At 35.4% G+C, this 15,560-nt stretch overlaps 1 long non-coding RNA gene across 1 annotated transcript; it reads right to left on the bottom strand.

The window, feature by feature from the left end:
* Positions 1-5,257: 5,257 nt before the first annotated feature.
* LOC107784919 (uncharacterized) lies at positions 5,258-8,218 on the bottom strand. The gene is made up of 2 exons (XR_001647771.2): positions 7,433-8,218; positions 5,258-5,844 (listed from the first exon to the last, which is right to left on the bottom strand). It is a non-coding gene; the product is annotated as an uncharacterized LOC107784919 (long non-coding RNA).
* Between the last annotated feature and the right edge of the window lie 7,342 nt (positions 8,219-15,560).

The following is a 15,560-nucleotide window of genomic DNA, read 5'->3' as shown; positions in this document are numbered from 1 at the left end:
TATCTTATTTAATTGCTTGATATTTTCTGTTACATGTTATAGACATCATGTTTAGTTTAGTTTCGATTTAGTTAAATTGTCAATTGATAATTGTGTGAAGGTTGCATCAATATATAATTGTTAGCATATTTCTTTTCCCAAGGTTTAGCATGTTCTAGGTTAGGTAAGATTTCAAATCCATTGCTTCTATGTAGGCCAATATTTTAGATGCATAGTATGCAGTTTCAATTAAGTCAAAGTAATCTTGATTAGCTAATTGTATGTTTAAATTCGTTTAATCACCTAAATAGGCTAAAGTTTGAATATTGCTTGTTGTGCTGTGATTTTTTATTTATGAGTTTTTTTGTGATAGTTGTTTGTAATTACTGAAATTCAGAGGTCTAAAAGAAATGGAAAAAATGGAGGAATCTGTTTTGTTTGGTTGGAAATACATTAAAATGGGGAATAAGTTTAAATGTTGGGGTAAGAATTGGATGATAAAAAGTTTAAAAGGGTCTGGGAATAAAAGAAGCTTCTAGACCCAATCTGTTAAGAAAAGAGATGAGAGCGAGAGGAAATATCCAAACACTGGACAGCGGTCCATTTTTCTATTTTAGAAGATGCCAATTTCCTAATTTTAAGGGGATGCTGGCAGATTCCCTCAACCTCTCTCGTTCTTTATCATTTTGCACTCTTATACCCTATAAAAGAGACCTCACACTCCCTCGGACTGGACACACGAAAAATACCTCAGAAAATTGAAGACTATCTTTCAGAAATTCCTCTTTTCATTCTCATTCTGATTTTCGTTTCTTCTTGAGTTTAAATCTATAAATAGAAAAAAAAAAGAGGAAGAATTTCAAAGCTGTTGGTTCTTTCCACTTTGCTATTGGTCTTTTTTTTTGCTCGAATTATGATGGGATTTCTAGTTGGTTGTTGTTTCTCTTGTTCTTGAATTGCTGGGATTCTTCTTTTGTTGGCCACATTTCATTTTGTCGATCTTTTACTCATGTTGGTTCCTGTTGCTGTATTTGTTTTTGTTGTTGCCTTTTTTGCCAGTTTCAAAGATTTATTTTCTGTCTGTTTTGATTCTGCTGTAACCATGTATGAAGCCGAGCATCTGTTTCTTCCATGGTTGTGTACAAGAAGTTTGGAAATAATTGTAGGATTCCATATTGATGCAGGAGTGTTTGTTTAAAACTTCTAATTTTGTGTTATGTGGTTTAGTTCCTAGTCGATATGTAATGTTAAACATTTTTATTAAATCTTCGAGTTGGTATAGTCTATTGGTAGATTTGAAGTGATTTGGAAAACCTGTTTATTACTTGTGAGTTTATGACTTGGTTTGAACTTGAGTTTAACACACTTGTGCTGAAGGGTTCTGAATAGCAAATTTAACCATCAATGATGTTATTTTTAGCTTCTTTTGTCATTATAGAAGGATTTGGTTAAAAAAAATATATTTTGTGACAACAGTGGAGTAACAGCATGTTTGGACGCTCAAACGTAGCCTAGAGATTAGCCATTCCATTTTGGCTTGTTTACTTGTTGGATATCCTATTGTTGTGATTAATAGTCATTTGTTTCTCATGAACAATTGAAAGCATTGGTGACAAACATAGAAGTCTGGCCAGTGCTTGGCTTGATTTTTAAGTTCCACTACTTGAAAGTGGTCATTTATGTAATAGGTTAATTTATGTAATAATTTGTTGCATCAATGGTGGATACAGTTGTATAAATTGAAAAAGGATCGATAGCTATTATTCAGGAGTATAAATTTCCAATCATGGAATGCTGTCCTACAGTGACAAAAAAATAAAGTATTGTCGAAAAATGCCTCGCAAAATGACCAATTAAAGTCTTCATTTATGGCAGGACAATGGTATCCAAGGTCATTATCTCCCGACGCACAATGAATTCTCAGTTGTGGGGAATCAGAAGGAAGTTTGTTGATAACATGTACCTGAAACTTCGTAGTAAAGATGCATTTTTTTGCTATTGAAAGGTTAAGGGGCATTAACAACAAGAAGATGTTGATCAAGGAGAGAGTCATATTGAGAAAATAATAAGTATGGCAAAAAGTAAAGGAGGTTCTAGAGTTTTATACACAAAATCTTGATATGGATTCCTGCAATTTGTACCTTTCTGAAATCCTTTAATGTTTTTTTTACACTCTCGTTAAATTTGATGAAAGATAATTAATTAAGACATGATTAAATTAAAAAAAATATTTATTATCTAACTGATTAAAATTTTAGATGATTCATCATATAACTAAATTCCTATATAGACATTAAAACTTTGATTGGGTAAAGTCTATACAAATTTAAGTTGGCTTTAAGTCCTAATTAGAGCTGTCAAAATGGGCCACCCGGTCCAACCCAGTTCAAGTCTCGCGGGCTTTTAAATTTGGTAGGCTAGGACGGACCGGCCAGCCGTTTGAGTGGCCCTTAAAATGGCCAGCCCAACCTAGGCCTAAAAAGACCGCAGGCTAGGTTTGATCAGTCCTTCATTTTTATTAAAAGAAAAATTCTTTAAATCTTTAAAAATTTCTTCATGACATATTCTCTTAATCACGTGAACAACTTCTGTTTGCTTAGAGCATATAGCCTGATATTTGACAAAGAATCTCGTAATTAAAGTGCTAAGTTATCTATAACTTTAGTTCTTCTTTTTGTCGTTAGATGAATATTTTTTTATAAGTTTATAGACCAAGGTCTTTTATTTTAGGATAAACACCATTTACTAATTTCATCATTAAGTCAATAAAAATTTTAAAATTCATGAAAATTTACAAGTATTATGATTTTTTTCGGGTATTAAAAAATAATCTTTTCTATACTGAAGAAAATTTATTTATTAATAATATATTAGAGTAATCCAAAATGATCATTGGCCAACATAATATTTTTCTTTGGGAAAAATTATTATTGGTCATTTAAAATTTTCTTAGTTCGTTATTAATCAAGCAAAAGAAATATTAATCTTGTCATACTACATGTATATCAAAAATCTGAATTCTAGTTGATATGGAAGAGCAAATGAGCAATCTAGGGTTGATGAATGAAGATTATGGTTAATAGAATAAATATTAAATATTTAAATTTATTTAATTAACTTTTGGCTCGTGGGCTGTCCCAAGCCTAGCCTTGGTCAAGCCTCAAGGACTAACACGCACACATGGCCGAGCTTATAAGTCTAAGTTTTAATTAGGATAAAAATATTTTAACCTAGCACTATCCAAATAGCGGGCCTGGTTGGGCTGGCCTCACAGGCCAAACTCATTATAACGGGCCTAGTCCTAATTAAAAAATGATTGGCACATATAAATATTAGAATGATATGGAAATTACAAAATTACAATGAAGAAGATGGAAGAATCGGTGATATATTCCGTGGCAGATCCAATGATCATTTCGAGTGCTCAACCGCCCATTACCATTGACTAGATTTAGTAAATTCGCTTAGGCGATTAAAATATATTTGGATAATATTGAGTGGCTCACCCATAATTAAACTCTTTTTTTCTCTTTTTTCAAACTTTTTATTGGCTATCACATCCATAACTTTAAATTTCTGGATCCGCTACTAATATATTTATCATGTATTTAATGCACATTCATCGAGAATGATGGCAATAAATTTTCAAGTTTTCGATGGGCTGCCAGTCCAAAAGAAGGAAAACCACAAGGCTTAGTCACTTCTTCTCCCCTTAGCCATTGATGTCCCTACACCCTGTGTAGGGACTTTCCATCTTGTGTTAGCCCCTACACCTTTTTAATAATATTTATCCTTTTATTATTGTAGAGAAGCAAGTTCTATCAGTAAATCAAGCGTATGCAGTAGCTGTGCAATAAGAGAGTCAAAGAGCACTAGGTGTTGTTGAACCAAACAAGGAACTATTAACAATGCTTGCAGGAAGGGGTCAAATGTTCGAAGGCAAGAAACCAGGGCTGATTTGTGAGCACTATGGTTATAAAGGTCACCTGAAGGAGAACTGCTACAAAATAATAGGCTATCCTCCAGATTTCAAAAGCAAGAAGAAAGGGCAACTAGGTACATATAAACTATTTGCTAATAATGCTAACACAAATGCAGGTATTGAGACCAGAAATCAGCCACAAGGAAACTACCTCACAGAAGAATAGTACAAACATTTGGTAAACTTGTTGGAGAAGACTTCACTAGGAGAAAGAAGTGCGGGACCATCAGAGTTAAGAAGATCCTCAAACGTGGCTGGTATTATGTCATTGATGTCTGATGTATACAATTTATATGTATATGATTGGATAATAGACTCAGGAGCATCACATCACATAACCTTCTGCAAAAATGTATTGGATTTTATTAGACCTATAGAGGGACAAAATAGTTATGGAGTGCAAACATCTACATGAGATAGGTCTGAAATCACACATGCTGGAAATGCTAATATCTTAGAGAATCAAAAAATTAAGAATGTCTTATATGTGCCAAACTTTAAGTCCAACTTGCTCTTATTGTCCAAATTGACTAAGGACCTATGCTGCTCTGCATGTTTATTTCCTGATTTTGTATGTTTCGGAGACTATACAGTGGCAGGGTGCTGGGGATTGCTAAAGAGGATAATGGAGTTTACATACTTAGTAGAGGAGATGTTGTTGCTGCTGGTTCATTTCACAAAGAAGGGGTGACCACCACACTATGGCTCAAAGGCTATGACATACCTCTACACATGCTATGCAACATTTGCCAGATTTGATGAATAAAGTGAAGCTAGAGATGCAAAATGACTGTACAAATTTGCCTTTTAGCTAAACAAAGTAGACTGAAATTTCCTATTAGTAATAGTAGTTCAAGTTGTGTGTTTCAATTAGTGCATGCTGATGTATGGGGCCTTTACAAGATAACAACCTATGATAGAAAATAATATTTGTCACTTTGGTTGATGACTATATTAGGTATACTTGGACTTGTTTGCTGAACTCAAAATGTGAAGTCTTTGTTGTATTGAAAGATTTTCTTTCCTTTAATCAGTTTGGTACAATGGTTAAGACATTGGGAACAGACAATGGAATAGAATTTTTCAATAATCAGTGTAATGAGGTTCAATTCACTTGGGATTGTTCATCAAAGCAGTTGTTCATATACTCCACAACAGAATAGAGTAGTGAAAAAGAAGCACATACCCATCCTTGATGTGGCTAAAGCACTCAAGATACAAAGTAATATGCAATCAAATTCTGGGGAGAATGCATTAGGACAGCAGTATACCTAATCAACAAGATACCTACAGATGTCCTAAATAAAAGATCTCCTTATGAATTATTATATAGTAAACAACCAAGTATATATCATTTGAGTGTATTTGGTTGTTTGTGCTATGCTAGTACCCTACCTAGAGGAGGTAAGTTTTCTCCTAGAGCAAGGAGGACACTAATGATAGGGTACTCAAAGACACAAAAAGGGTACAAACTATCTGATTTAAAATCTAACATTTTCTTTGTCAGTAAGGATGTAAACTTTAGAGATGATGTCTTTGCTTTTCAAGGTGAAGAAGCATGTTATGAGGATTAGTTCACTCTTGTTCTAGTAGACTTGAACACTAGTTCACCAAGAACAAATGTTGATGATGCCCTGTTACAACTCAGGAAGACTTAAGCAATGAAAGTATGAATGAAGAGGCAATCCCTTCTATTCTCCCTCAACCAAGCCACACGGCAACAAATTCATCAGATATAGACCTGGATGAGTCATCAGGAGAAAATGTAGATATGCCAAATGCATTAGAAGATGTTGTAGCTGAACCTCTAGCAATTATGGAAGAAACTGAAGCAGGTTTGCAAGAGCAGCAAACACCAACTCAATAGTTGCAGTCATTTGAACCTGTTGATAATGCAGAAGCTCCCACTGTTAGGAAATCTATCAGAGGTACAAAACCATCAATTTGGCTCAAAGACTATTTTACTTGATGGAAACATCATGACACATTGCCTATCTAATCTTTCATTATGACAATTACACGCATTTTCCACAACACTACCAAGCATATCTCACTAGTTTATTTGCCCTTATAAAACCAAAGATTTTCTATGAAGCCTCTATAGATGAGAAATGGATTAAAGCTATGCAAGAAGAAATTCAAGCACTTGAAACTAACAAAACCTGGGAGATAGTAGAGTTGGCACCAGGAAAGAAAGCAATTGGCTCAAAGTGAGTGTACAAAATCTAATACAAATCAAATGGTGAGATTGAAAGGTTCAAGGCACGCTTAGTGGCTAAGGGTTATACACAACAGGAAGGTCTTGACTACCATGAGACCTTTTCACTTGTTGCAAAAATGATCACAATGAGGACTGCGATTAGCCTTGCAGCCTCTAAGGGTTGGAAGTTATTCCAAATGGATGTAAATTTTTTGCAGCGTGATATTTGAAAAGGAAAGCAGTTGAATTATGTCAAGTGCCAACTAAGGAATATGTCAACTAAGGAAAGAAGTTAAATCCAATATTCTGAATGAAGCCAACAAGGAAACAAATAAACGTTTATTTATATATATGGACAGATAGATTCTCCCTGACTAATTCAAGCCATTGAAAACTCTTTTCCAATTCCTCTCTTGTAGCCGTTGGGTCTGCCTTGAAATTACTTTTCCTTGCCTTTTTCATTTCCAATCTCTTGTGTATATAATATGATATCTTTTATGTTAGAAAATACAGAACATGAATGAGATTATTCTATGTTCAAATCTCTTCATGTTATCAGAGCCCTCACATGAGATTGGAACAAGCAAAACTCTCATGGCCAATTCTAACCAACTAGTGCAAGAACCCTCTATTTCTCATCAAACATTGCACTAGTGTACTAGTCTCATCTCATTGAAACTAGACACTTCAAACTTCTCACTTTGGCGTTCTCAAATAGAACCTTTGATTCAGAGCATTGGAATAGAACATCACCTTACCAATGAAAGCAAACCGGAAAAAGAAATCACTGGGACGATAGAAAGGCTGCTCCAAATCCGCAGTACCTTACCTGGATCAACAATGATGACTTGCTAATATCTTGGTTACTAAAAAATACAGAGATAGAGGTTCTAATGTTGGTGGAAAACATCTAAATGGCACATCAGGTATGGCAATCTATTGAGAATCAGATTCTCCCTACTACGATTGAAAAAGAACAACTTTTGAATGAAAAATTGATATCCCTTAAAAAGGGAAACATGTCTCTTGATAAATACCTTAAGAATTTCAAAGGCTTATGTGATAGCTTAGCTGCAATTAAAAAGCCCATGGAAGATACAAGTAAAACATTTCGACTAGCTAGGGGTCTTAGTGCTAAATATAAGGATTTTTGAACTGCTATGTTAGCAAAAGCCCCTTATCCTACTTATAATAAGTTTGTTGTAGCCCTGCAAGCTCATGAACAGATGATGATTAATGAAAGCGAGGAGAAAGATCACTTGCAAACTCACCATGAACAAGGTTTCGTCGGATAAAGAGGAAGATGACGACATCGTGGTGGAGGAAGGTTTAACTCGAGAGGACGAGGCTTTGCTCCAGCAGCGCGCCATGGTAATTACAGTGCTAGGCCAAATTTCAATGATAAAATACCATACCAACCAAAGGCAACTAATTATAGTGTCGATTCGCGTCAACAAAAAGAAAGAACAAGCTATCATTTGCCAAATTTGCGGTAAGATGAATCACTCAGCCTTGGAATGTGGGAATCGGTTTGACCATTCTTTTCAACCCGAAGACCAAATTCCTAAGGCCCTTGCTGCAATGAAACTAGAACATGAAGATTCTTCACTCTATGCCGATTCAGGAGTGACAACTCACATCCTAAACAATCTAGGTAAACTTGCCAAAACTACTCCATATAAGGCAATGAATCTATATTTGTAGGAAATGGTGAAAGCCTTCCCATTTATCATATTGGTGAAGGACAACTAAAAACCAAAAATGGTAGCTTAAGTCTGAAAAATGTTCTCATTGTTCCTGATATAAAGAAAACTTTACTCTCTGTTGGACAATTGATCCACGCCAATCCTTGTTTCGTTGAATTTTTTGCTGATGATTTTGTGGTTAAGTCTCAACAGGGCAGAATACTTGCTAAAGGATGCAAAAAAGGAGGACTTTATGCTCTTGGATAAATAAATCAACAAGCTCTCCTTGCCTATAAGAATAAAGCTTCATAAAATATTTGGCACAAAAGGATGGGACATCCCTATTTACGATATCTAAAGATTCTAAAGTCAAAATACTTGATACATAACTCAGATAAGATGTCCGAATCAAGCCTGCCTGCTGGTTGTAGCAATTAACATAGGCAGATTCAATTCTTTGGTTGTTATCACTTAAGGCTTACCTAAGCATTTAGGAGAGATCCTATAGACATGGCATCTATTTAGAATGAAACAAAGCAGTAACAATTAAAGATGAACGATTTGGATCCTATAGGCATACTTTCTAAACTGCATTAAAGTAAAGAGTAAGGTTGTTTAAAACTGATTCAGAGTCAAACTGATTTTAAATTGGTTTCAGATCCTATAGGTAGGATATCTAGTGTTACTCATTTTAATTCCTATAGACATGATATCTAGTCGAGTGTGAATTGAAGCATGCAGTATCCCTATAGGCATGATTTCTACGAAAGGGGGTACTGAAAATGATATCTGATTTTTAGCCCGTCAGTTCCTAAGCATGGTGTTTAAGCGTGGTAATGCAGAAATTAAGACAAGTCCTATAGACAAGTTCTCTAAATGCGGAATTCAATATGCAGAATTTAGGTCCTATAGGCACATTCTTTAAATGTAGAACATTCGGGAATTTAATGAAATTGGATCTTATAGGCATGGTATCTAGATGCAAAATTAAACATGCAAAACAACAGATGATATCTAAATTGCAGAACTGAACATGCAGAATTTTAGATCCTATAGACGTGATATCTACCCTTGAGCATGCATAATTACCCAGCCCCTTTCACTAGCCAAGCCCCCCAAATGTTTGTTACAAAATTATTACACACTAGATAATGAATTACATCAAGGAAGCACAAAAGAACAGTTACAATAAGAGGAAGCCTGATTCTTGACTTCCTCTCTGAGTTATGGAATAAACCACCTCAAGTGCTATTTTTTCAATGCCTTTCTCAGACTTGAGTGTGTCAAAGTTCCCTAAGGGTCTCAAGAGGACCCAGGGTAGTGCTCACACCCAAATTGCATAACCAAATATAGATGAGTGCAGTGTGGAAGGGCCAGCCCTTATGTGTCCAAGTTCAGAGGGAGCTCATAGGTTCCAAGGCAAGGCTCACACAAGAGGGGTAGAACTTAAGTCTAAGAATATGGTAGAAGTGCATGAGTAGAGATTTAGAACTGAGTGGAAAATGGAGAGGGGAGATGGGTGAGTTGAACATAGTAGCAGTAAAGGTAAAATCACAGAATCAGCAATTGCACAAAGGGGTCAGGGGTTTGGGAAATACATTGCAAGGAGCATATATCCTTAGGCAAGGACCGGGTTTGGGAATGTACAGTAATAGATGGTGCTGTCATGCCTATAAACCAATCAGAACACACAACATATAGAGGGGATAAGGAGGTTATGATCCCAGGGAATCAGGTTTGGGTCATGCACAGCAATGTTCAATGCTGTCATGCCCCAAACCAACCAAAGATACCAAACACATAGGGGATGTGGAACATATGACCCAGAGAGGGTCTGGTTTAGGTCATGCACAACAATGTATGATGCTGACATGCCCTCAAACCAATATACAAACACATAGGGGGTATGGGGTATTGGGGTTCATATATGAGAAAACATTATTTCAGAATAAAAAAAGGGCAGATCATAGTATGCTTGATAATGAAATTCGATTAAACATAAGCAGGAAACAGGTAAGAGTGAAGGAATTAGTAAAGAAACATGTTGTTGTTGATGCTGGAAAAGTAATTAGGACATACCAGTAAAGAAAGAAAATGCAGAAAGAAAAAGTAGACAAGTTTCCCACATCCTAGCCTTGGGTTTTAGCCGGCTAGACAAGATAACAACACAAGTAGTAACAGAGAAAAAAGAGAGAGTTTGAGTGAAGTGCGTGTTTTGAACTCAATTGGTTCGTGTCTTTAAAAGAAGAGGGGTGCAGGGTATTTATAATTTTTTGAAAACGAGTGAAGGAAAAGTGATAAGATACAAACATGGAAACATTCATAGGCCAGAATCAATTATACGAGTGATTCCCTTTAATTAAGGAATTATTGTTTAACAAATTCAAATAAGGAAAGAGATCAGTTTAGATACAGACTGATTATTGTCATAAAAGAAGTAGTACAAGCATTCAGTAAGTAATCAAGTCTAAGTACAAAATATACTTATTTTGGAAATAGATTCAACAAGGTAAATATTACAATAAAGGGAAAAGAATCAATCAATTTTGAATGGGCGAGTGAAATCAGGGTTCATAAAAGGGAAACTTTAGAAATCAGACACAAGGTGAAGATTAATCAAGGAAGAAATTTCAGCATATAAATAAAGTGAACATGATCATCAGACATGTGAGGCCAAACAAAAGAGATAATCACAAACATGCAATAGTGGCAGAAATAAGCTAGTAGTAAAGCAAAATTCGAAGCATATCAATCAAGTAGGTCAAGTCACATTGAATCAATAGTGAAGAAAAATAGAGTATCAGAAACATGCAAAGGTCTCACAGTAACAGATGAGAAACGTTTTGAAAAGTTAGGGTTTCAAGCATAGTCAAGTTTTAAAGATAGTAAAAACCCAGAGTCAGAGGAATCGCATAAAGGAAAAGGGATTCTGAAACAAGGAACTTCAAATCAAATTAGGCATTTAAACGAACAGTTTCAGACCCAAAGCCACAGGGTTTTCAACAATAGTCGAGCCCAAAAAATAGATCAATCAAAACTTAACCAAACAAACACTCATCTAACAAACAACTTTTAGAACTCGACTGAGACCCACATGAATTTAGGGGTTTCAACAACAACGAGTTCGAAAGATGGTAAACAGACGAGTCAAGAAAGATTTTAAACAAACAAACGCACATCTTAAACATATTAAAAGTCAGAGAAGAGATTTTGAAATAACTTAACAGGAAAAACCCTAATCAGAAAAAGACAAAGAGTCGTTTCTGAAAGCAAAATTGAAGAAACTTCGAAAAGATGTTTAAAAGTTTAGAGCAAGCATAGATCTAAAGCAGATCTGAAAGAAATCGAAAGACCTTAGAGATTAGGGTTTCAGAAAACCTAGAAAAGATGAGAAATCCTTTAAAAGTTACCGATCTAACCAAGAGAGTCAAAGGTCTGACTCGAATGACCATGGCCAGCTGGAGAAAGGTCAAAGATGACCGAGGAAGGGCCATGAACTAAAATCGAATGAAGACTGGACCAGTGCTCTTCATAGTCTGGCCTTGAAACCATAAGGATAAACATATAAGAGCCAGGGAAGGCTGGTACAGGTCTCCGATGACCTCGGAAGGCCATGGATTAGGGCAAATTAGGGTGGTGGCGGCTAGGGTTTGAGTGTTGTTTCAGAGAGTGTTTGAGAGGAAGGGGATTCTAAGGCGGCGGTAAGTGAGAAATGATTGGGGTTTGGGGTCGTTTGGAATTAATTAAGGCAAGGGTGACTATTGGCCATTGATTTGAGTGATCAACGGCCTAGATTAAAACGGGTAAGTGAGGCGGTTTATGAAACTGGGTTTGGGGCTGGCCCGATGAGTTCAATTGGGTCGAGAATTGGGTTAAAATTAGGGTAGGATTTAGGCTATGATTGAAATGAATTTGGGTTATTATTTAAATAGACAATTTTCCCTTTTAAAGTTATAAAAAATAGCAAATTGATTTCTGAAAATAAATTAAAGGTACGAAAATGATTTATAACAAATAATTATCAATTTAAAAATACTGGACTTAATTTTTTTTATAAATATAAACGCAATTAAATCTTAAAAGGAGCTAATATTGCAATTATATGCAATTTAGCTTTAAAAAAATACTAAATAAGTTTGTAAAAATATGCAAAAATATCTTAGCTATATTTTTGTATACATATGAGAATCCAATAAATGAATTACCAAAAATAATAATTTTGGGAATTATTATTGGGGTTTTATGAATAAAAATAGGGAAATAAATTGGTTAAAAAAACCTTTTTTTAAAAAAATAAGGAAAAATAATAAAAAATTTGGACACACTTACACATGCATACACATGCTGTTTTGAAAGTATCTTGCATATTAAAAAATATATAGGGAAAAATTAGGAATCAACAACTCACGCTACTTTTTCAAGCTTGCTTACACACCAAATATTGGGTGGATGCTTTCCTTACATTTGTTTATCTCATAAATCTTATGTCTTCTCAATCACTGAATATTGAAAGTCCATTCTTTAAATTATTCAATCACCATCCTGACTATGGTAGTTTGAGAATTTTTGGTTACAGGTGTTTTCCATACCTTAGAGATTATGGAAAGAACAAATTCTCTAAGAAGACATATCCATGCATCTTGTTGGGATATAGTCCTATTCATAAAGGATACAGTTGTTTGGATCCTTTTACAAATAAGATTTATTTATCTAGACATGTTGTCTTTGATGAAACTATTTTTCCTTGTGCCCCTAACAAAGAAAATATATTGCAGGAGAATCTTGAGGTCACAACATTTTCTGATACTGATTCTTGGATACAAAAAGGGAAGAAGAAATCTCAAAAGGAAAGCTCCGACGAAAAGATAAATGACCTCCATATGGAAAAAGAGGAGGACACATCGTACTAGATGACATCACGACAATTGATGATGCATATATCACGCTAGCTATACCTCCCGACAACAATAAAGATCATAGTCAAGCTGAAAATATTGAAGCTAGCCCTACAAATGATACCGAGAATACCAACACTAACTCTATCAATGTTAATGATTTACCTGATTCGAGTAATAGTCTAACCATTAATTTGAATTCTTCTTCTACAAGTTCAAGTCTTCATGCGACACAAACAAATAGGCATCATATGATAACTCGTCGAAAACTTGATACTCAGCCTGATCTTGACCCTATATTGGCTGAAAGCATTCAACAACATCGAGAAAAGTGGATACATAAAGCCTTCACTACTACCATGACCGCTTCAGTACCAAAAAGTGTTAAAACGGATCTCACTATCCCACATTGGCGTGAAGCCATGCTTGAAGAGCTCCAAGCACTCCACACCAACCAAACATGGACCATTGTTTCTCGACCATCTAATGCTAATATAATTAGATCCAAGTGGATTTTTTGAATCAAGCATAGAGAAGATGGATCGATTGAAAGATTCAAAGCTAGACTAGTTGCACAAGGATACAAACAAATTGAAGGAGTGGATTATTAATAAACATATAGCCCAGTAGTCAAGGCCACAACGATTCAGCTTGTTCTTGCAGTTGCAGTGTCAGAAAAATGGACAGTGCGACAACTAGAAGTCAATAATGCCTTTCTTCATGGCTACCTCAAGGAGACGATTTACATGAAACAACCTCCTATATTTAAGGACTCTCAACATCCAAACCATGTCTGCAAACTGCACAAGTCACTCTATGATCTTAAACAAGCTTCTAGAGCGTGGTTTGATCGTTTATCAAAATTTCGTATTTATATTGGGTTTAAATGCAGTCAAGCTCATCCTTCTCTCTTTATATTACATAATAAAATATTGTTGTACTAATGTTAATTTATGTTGATGATATTGTTCTCACAGGAAACAATGACATATTTTCAGAGGAACTTATCAAGAAACTACAATCTGAATTCTCTCTCAAGGATCTTGGCCAACTTCATTACTTCCTTGGTCTCAAAGTTCAATATTTCCCTAGAGGAATCACTATTTACCAAAGTAGGTATGCAAAGGAACTACTACATCGAGCCAAGCTCACAAATTGTTCTCACTTCAATACTTCCATAGCATTAAAATCACTATCGTCACGTGAAGACTCAAAAACCATTGATTCAACAGAGTATCGAAGCTTAGTAGGTGCTCTCCAATACCTCACCTACACTCGGCCTGATATTGTTCATGCAGTCAACAAAGTCTGCCAACATCTCCAACATCCGATGGAAGAGCATATGAGAGCCGTCAAAAGAATTCTTCGATATCTAAAAGGAACAACAGACTATGGCCTTAAATTCCTTTCTCAAAGTCCATTCAAACTTTATAGTTTATTGATGCAGATTGGGCAGGTTGTCTGGATACAAGGAGAAGTACTTCAGGTTTTTGCACATATTTATGTGCTAATTGTATTTCATGGTCCTCCAAGAAACAACCAACAATATCTCGATCTAGCACAGAAGCATAATATCGTTCCATGGTATCTACGACGGCTGAATTAGTTTGGATAACTTTTCTCCTTCGAGACATTAGTATTCCACTACATCACTCACCTCAGCTTTTTTGTGATAATAAAAGTGCACTGTATATGTCAATTAATCCAGTATTTCATGCTCGAGCCAAGCATATTGATATAGACTATCACTTAGTTCGAGAAAAGGTTGCTCTTGGCGCACTCACCACACGATATATTCCCTTTGAGCTTCAAATTGCAAATATACTTACTAAACCTCTTCCAAAGCTTCCCTTCCGATCATTTCGAGCCATGTTAGGAGTACATTCAATCATTACCTCCAGCTTGAAAAAGGGTGAAAAGGAAAGCAGTTGAATTATGTCAAGTGCCAACTAAGGAAAGAAGTTGAATCCACTATTCTGAATGAAGACAACAAGGAAACAAAGAAAGGTTTATTTGTATATATGGAAAGAGAGATTCTCCAAGACCAATTCAAGCCATTGAAAACTCTTTTCTAATTTCTCTCTTGTAGCCGTTGGGTCTGCTTTGGAATTACTTTTCCTTGCCTTTTTCATTTCCAATCTCTTGTGTATATAATATGATATCTTGTATATTAGAAAACACAGAGTAGGAATGAGATTATTCTATGTTTAAATCTCTTCAATAATTATGAGGAGGTTTATATGAATTTGCCACAAGGATTCTATAGGCAGGGGAGTTTCAGGTTTGCAAGTTACTTAAGTATCGTTATAGACTCAAGTAGGCATCAAGACAGTGGAATATAAAGCTGACTATTGCTCTTACTAAGGCAGATTACTTACAAAGTGTCTATGATCATTCCTTGTTCACAAAAAAGTTAGGAACATACTTAGTAATCATCCTAGTATATGTGGATGACTTGATGATTACTAGGAGCAGCAGTGATATTATAGAAGAAGTTAAAATGACATCACATAAGTCTTTCAAGCTAAAAGACTTAAGAGAGTTGAGATATTTTTTGGGAATTGAAATCATGAGGTCACACAAAGGCATACTACTGAATCAAAGAAAGTATACATTAGAGCTTATATCAGAATTAGGAATCAGTGGTGCAAAATCTGCAAGTTCACCCCGTGAGCAAAAGCGAAAGTTTACTACTGTTGACTATGATAAGCATGTTGGACTCAAAGGAGATGAGGAGCTAATAGATATTGGAGGCTATCAGAAACTGCTTGGGAAGTTGATTTGTTTGACCATAACCAGACCTGATATCTGCTTTGCAG

Source organism: Nicotiana tabacum, chromosome 7, assembly GCF_000715075.1.
Source record: "Nicotiana tabacum cultivar K326 chromosome 7, ASM71507v2, whole genome shotgun sequence".
NCBI classification, from domain to species: Eukaryota; Viridiplantae; Streptophyta; class Magnoliopsida; order Solanales; family Solanaceae; genus Nicotiana; species Nicotiana tabacum.
This window is presented reverse-complemented; position numbering and strand designations above follow the sequence as displayed.